Genomic DNA, 6,488 nt, shown 5'->3' on the forward strand with positions numbered 1-6,488 from the left:
ATTTTGGAGCTTGGACTTTAATATTTAGTTGAAGAGACTTTCCACATCATTGCCACATCATTTCCATGTCATTTCCACGTCAGCAAAGTCAATGGGTCAACATTTGGGGCCCAGAGTGGCATTTTTGTAAATCTGAGTGGCGTAGTGGCAGTTTTGTAATTATGAGTGGCAAGGGTGATATGACCACGCGAATTAGGTTTGCATGAGGTGTGCAGCCGCTCCATCATCTTCAACCTCTCTTCAAAACCTCCATTTTCGTTCTCCAAGCTTCCATGGACGTCCCCCTTGCGGTTTTTCACGTTTTTGGCTCATTTTTATCGTTTTTATGCATATTTGACAGCACCCATTGAGGGCTTTACGTTTTGAATTCGTTTTATGTCTTGGGCAGTTCATTTTGTGGGTTTTATTGACTTGGAACAATACCCATTTATGGGGTTTTCGCATTTATATATGACAACACCGTTTTGTATTCCATTTAAGCTTTGAAATCTCTATTTTTGCTCTTAAATTGCGTTTTCAGATTTGATAAGTTAGGGTTCTTGGTTCTGATTTTTGTGATTTTAGTTTTGAAGTGTTTAATTACTCATTTCCATGTCTAGCTAAATTCGTGTATTGACTCCTTGATGAAAAATGCAATGAAGCTTTGAGGTTGTGCTTGTTTTGTGAAATCTGCCATGTTTTTGTTCTGAATTCGTGGAATGCATGTGGTGAATCTGTAAATGCTTAATTTACAGAGTAATTGCATGTGTTTTGTTGAAGATACGTTCATGCTTAATGTATGTAGCTTGGTTGTCACGAATTTAAGGATGTGTGCATTGCTTAATTGCATAATGAAGCTAGATTGTAATTTTCGCTTAGTGAATTATTATCTAGTGGATTGAGACAAGGCAGGGTTGGTGTTAATTTGGTGGCCTATGATAAGTGAAATTGTGTTTGAATTAGGGATGTCAATACGGTTTTAGTCACTGTAGCATTTAAATTAATCTATTGATTAGCATTCTGAATCTGTCTGCCAACCCCCCCATGTGTTTTATTGTTGTGTTCATCTGGAAAATTCGCTTTGAATGAAAATATTGGTCGCTGGGAGACGACTTGGTTCACTTTCATGTACTGCATTTAATATGTTTTAATTTGGTGGGGTACGGCCTCTATCAAATTTGGCGCCGTTGCCGGGGACCAATCGTTTCGTTCAAAGTAAAATTTCCAGTGTGTTTGTGTTTTGTGTTTTGGTGTGTGTAGTTCAAGTGTGGTTGAGTTGGTATATGTTCATTGTGATGTTAATATTGTGTTAAGTTCAGTGCCTGTTTTCATTCCTGTGTGTTTCTGTGTAGTGTAGTGAATAGTGTCGCGGCGCGCATGAATAGTGTCATTTGTAGTAGTGAATAGTGTTTGAATAGTGTCCAAATCTGACATTTAACTTCTGGATTTTTGTTTTGGTAGCTACGGAGCTTGTTTTGACTTGAAATTTTTTTCCCCCACTTCTAAGACGTTGAACTTGATAGGAAAAATAGCTAGAGCAGTTGGTATGGTCTGAGTTAAGAGATTCAAAAAAATTTTGGACTGATTTTTAGTGAAACTTCAGAGGACCATAACTTTTACTCTAGTTATCAGAATCACTATTATTTTATATGGATTTGGGGTAGAATTTGATTTCCCACCTTGTTGTAACCCGCTTCGCCGGTTTGCAAACTCAGATTCTCCAGAAAATGCCATTTTCTACATTTCAGCAATGTTTTTTGTGATATTTCTTCATTTTTTTTACTTTTGAAAAATTGAAAAAAATACTTGTGCTTTGAGTTTTGATCTGATTTTTTTTGTGCTTCTATTTGACCACTCAAAGGAATATCCTACCAATTTTCAAGTCATTTGAAGGTCGTTTGAGTATACTTGTAGTTATACCCTTTGTTATGCCAATATCACCACAATTAATGCTTTTTGGTGCATGACTAGGGGAAACCCAAGTGAATTACAACCATTTGACCCTGAGATTGATAGGACATTCCACAGAGGAAGTAGGCATCCTAGGAATCCATCTTTGCATGCTGAATATTCAGCGACATTTCCTGATTCTTCTGATTCTCATCACATTCCTGACACTCCTCATTCTTTGCATTCTGAGCATACTGTATATTCTGAGCATTTTCATACTGATAACATGGCTCAACCTCCTCCACCTCATGAGAGAACCATGAGTGAGCTCACTGCACCAGAGTTCACTTATGATAGTTTATGCATACAATACCCTGAGGAGGAGGTTCCATATGTGCTGAAAACTGATTTGATACACTTGTTGCCAAAGTTTCATGGTCTTGCAGGTGAGGACCCGTGCAAACACTTGAAGCAGTTTCATGTCGTCTGTTCCACCATGAAGCCTGCAGATGTACAAGAGGACCATGTATACTTGAAGGCTTTCCCTCATTCTTTGGAGGGTAATGCGAAAGACTGGCTGTACTACCTAGCACCCAGGTCCATCACAAGCTGGGATGACCTGAAGAGATTGTTCCTTGCCAAGTTCTTTCCTGCTTCAAGGACAACAGCCATACGGAAGGAGATTTCTGGCATCAAGCAGCAATCTGGGGAGACCCTTTATGAGTACTGGGAGAGGTTCAAGAATCTCTGTTCAAGCTGTCCACACCATCAGATTTCTGAACATCTCCTCCTGCAGTATTTTTATGAAGGCTTGCACCACATGGATCGAAATATGATTGATGCCGCAAGTGGTGGTGCCCTTGGTAACATAACCCCAGCTGCAGCCAGACAACTGATAGAGAACATGGCTTCAAATTCTCAACAATTTGGCACAAGGAGTGATGCCATAGTTGTTAGAGGTGTTCATGATGTAGGAGCAGCCGAGTACACAAAGAAGTTGGAAAGTAAGATTGATGCTCTTACACACTGGTCAATCAACTTGCTTCCAATCAGAGAGCTCCAGCTGCAAGAGTTTGTGGCCTTTGTACATCTGTTGATCATTTTACAGACTCTTGCCCAGCATTGCAACAACAGGCTTCTTCTTCTACACCAGTGGATACCCCTCAGGCCTATGCAGCAAATATTTTCAACAACAATAGGCCCCAAAGCAACAACAAAACCACCATGATTTGTCAACCAACAGATATAATCCAGGATGGAGGAATCACCCTAATTTGAGATGGGGAAACCAGGGTAACCAGCAGCCCCAACAATTTCAAAATGTGCAACCACCTCCACAACAAAGAGTTGCACCTGCACCACAAGCTGCTCCTGTTCCACCTGTACCCACACCAGCTCCTGCTGCAGCACCTGCACCTTCTTCTTCTACTTCATTGGAGGAGTTAGTCAGGATGATGACCCTTCAAAATATGCAATTTCAGCAGGAGACTAGGGCCTCAATCCAGAGTTTGACAAATCAAATGGGGCAGATGGCCACTCAGCTAAACCAGGCACAGGCTCAGAATTCTGACAAGCTTCCATCACAGACGGTGGAAAATCCTAGGAATGTGAGTGCCATTACTTTGAGATCTGGGAAGAACATTGAAGTTCCCACTTCCGAGCCTACACCTCCAAAGGAAGCCGACCCTGCCACACTTCAGAGAAAGCGTGATGCTCATGCAGCTGGTCCTTCCACATCTGGTGCGACTTCTACACCTTCCACCTCTACTGCTGCACCTTCCATACCTCTTCCTTTCCCTCCAAGAGCCATTCCAAGCAAAAAGATGGAAGAGGTTGACAGGGAGATCTTGGAAACTTTAGGAAGGTGGAGGTGAACATACCTCTGTTGGATGCCATTAAACAGATTCCCAGATATGCAAAGTTCTTGAAGGAGCTATGCACGCACAAAGGAGGCTAAAGGGAAACGAAAAGATCAGCATGGGCAGAAACGTGTCAGCATTGATAGGTAAATCTGTTCCTCAGATTCCTGAGAAGTGCAAGGACCCAGGTACATTTTGTGTACCTTGCATCATAGGTAACAATAAATTTGAAAATGCAATGCTTGATCTTGGTGCTTCAATAAATGTAATGCCTCTGTCTATTTTTAAATCTCTTTCTCTTGGACCCCTGCAACCTACGGGTGTGGTGATTCAGTTGGCAAATAGAAGTGTTGCCCACCCCGCAGGTTTGGTTGATGATGTTTTGGTTCGTGTTGGTGAATTGATTTTCCCTGCTGATTTTTACATTCTTGACATGGAAGAGGGATTTTCACATGGTTCTGCACCAATCATTTTAGGCAGACCATTTTTGAAAACTGCACGAACCAAAATTGATGTCCATGCAGGTACTTTGTCCATGGAGTTTGATGATATTGTTGTGCGATTCAACATTCTGGATGCCATGAAACATCCTTCTGAGGATCATTCTGTTTTTCACGTGGATATTATTGATGATGCTGTTGATGGATTGATTTCTGATTTCCACTCTTTGCATGCATTAAAACATTCATCCGTGTCTGAGTTATCTGAATTTGCATGCATTGATGTTCTTGATTCTGATTCTGCTTCTGATTCTGATGATGCTGAATATGATGTGGATAATGTTGAATCTAATGAGTTTGACTCTCTGGATGTTGTACCTATTCACTTTGATGTTATACAATCAGGTTGCACTAACCATGTTGCAGGAAGTACATGCATCTGATTGTTATGCTCAGGTACAGCTGTGGAACCCATTTCTCCCTCCCTCTGGTTCCTGATATTCAGCCAGCATCCAGTACTCCAGAGTTGAAACCACTGCCAGACAACCTCAAGTATGTCTACTTAGAGGAGGAGGACAAACTGCCTGTCATCATTTCCACCTCCCTCACTGCTGAACAAGAGCAGAGGTTGTTGCAAGTTCTTAAGAAGCATAAGAAGGCAATTGGATGGACATTGGCTGACATCCCTGGTATTAGCCCATCAACATGCATGCACAGGATATTGTTGGAAGATGGAGCAAAGCCAGTGAGACAGCCACAGAGGCGACTCAACCCTGTCATCTCGGATGTTGTAAAGAAGGAGGTGACCAAGCTTCTACAAGCTGGGATCATCTACCCCATTTCTGACAGTCAGTGGGTTAGCCCCATCCATGTTGTTCCAAAGAAGACTGGCCTCACTGTAGTCAAGAATGAAAAAGAGGAGCTAATTCCAACAAGAGTGCAAAACAGTTGGAGGGTTTGCATTGACTACAGAAGGCTAAATCAAGAAACCAGAAAAGACCACTTCCCCCTGCCTTTTATTGATCAGATGCTTGAGCGCTTGGCAGGTAAGTCCCACTATTGCTTTCTTGATGGGTTTTCTGGTTATTTTCAAATTCACATTGCACCTGAGGACCAAGAGAAAACCACATTCACCTGCCCCTTTGGCACTTTTGCCTATAGGAGGATGCCGTTTGGCCTATGCAATGCCCCTGGCACATTCCAGCGGTGCATGCTAAGCATTTTTAGTGATTTTCTTGAAAAATGCATAGAGGTGTTTATGGACGACTTTACTGTATATGGGTCCTCATTTGATGCATGTTTGGATAGTTTGGACAGAGTTTTAAACAGGTGCATCCAATCTAACCTTGTTCTCAATTTTGAGAAATGTCATTTCATGGTAGAACAAGGCATAGTATTGGGGCACATAATTTCAAAAAAGGGCATTGAAGTTGACCCTGCCAAGATCTCAATTATTTCACAATTGCCTTACCCCTCTTCTGTGCGAGAGGTTCGTTCTTTTCTTGGCCATGCAGGGTTTTACAGGCGCTTCATTCAAGACTTCAGTAAGAAGGCCCTCCCACTGTCCAACCTATTGCAAAAGGATGTTGACTTCATCTTTGATGAAGGATGCAAAGAGGCTTTTGATTGCCTCAAGAAGGCCCTGACCACAACTCCAATCATTCAGGCGCCCGACTGGACAGCCCCATTTGAGCTTATGTGTGATGCATCCAACTATGCATTAGGGGCTGTTCTAGCTCAAAGGATTGATAAGCAGCCGAGGGTAATCTACTACGCCTCCAGGACATTAGATGTTGCCCAATCAAATTACACCACAACAGAAAAAGAGCTCCTTGCGGTAGTTTTTGCACTTGAAAAGTTTCGATCTTATCTGCTTGGTTCTCCTGTTGTTGTGTTTACTGACCATGCAGCTCTTAAGTACCTGTTGAAGAAGGCAGAATCAAAACCTCGGCTGATAAGATGGATGCTCTGGCTCCAAGAATTTGATTTGGAGATCCGTGATAGGAGCGGAGCACAAAACCTGGTTGCAGACCACCTAAGCAGGATTGAGAGGTCTACTGATGATGCTTCACCGATCCGGGATGACTTTCCCGATGAAAGTTTGTTGACACTCTCTACTTCTTCCTCACCTTGGTTTGCTAACATTGTTAATTATCTTGCTGCTTCTGTTTTTCCTCCCCTAGCATCCAGAGCTCAATGTGATAAACTCAAGAGCGATGCTAGGTATTACATTTGGGATGACCCCTATCTGTGGAAAATGTGCAGTGATCAGGTTACCAGGAGATGCATTCCGGACCATGAGATTGACTCGGTCCTCAAA

General features: G+C 42.2%; 1 non-coding gene across 1 annotated transcript; it reads right to left on the reverse strand.

The window, feature by feature from the left end:
- Nucleotides 1-2,535: 2,535 nt before the first annotated feature.
- Nucleotides 2,536-2,644, reverse strand: LOC114182810. Its single transcript, XR_003604246.1, has one exon. It is a non-coding gene; the product is annotated as a small nucleolar RNA R71 (small nucleolar RNA).
- Between the last annotated feature and the right edge of the window lie 3,844 nt (nt 2,645-6,488).

Source organism: Vigna unguiculata, chromosome 4 (genome assembly GCF_004118075.2).
Source record: "Vigna unguiculata cultivar IT97K-499-35 chromosome 4, ASM411807v1, whole genome shotgun sequence".
Classification (NCBI taxonomy): domain Eukaryota; kingdom Viridiplantae; phylum Streptophyta; class Magnoliopsida; order Fabales; family Fabaceae; genus Vigna; species Vigna unguiculata.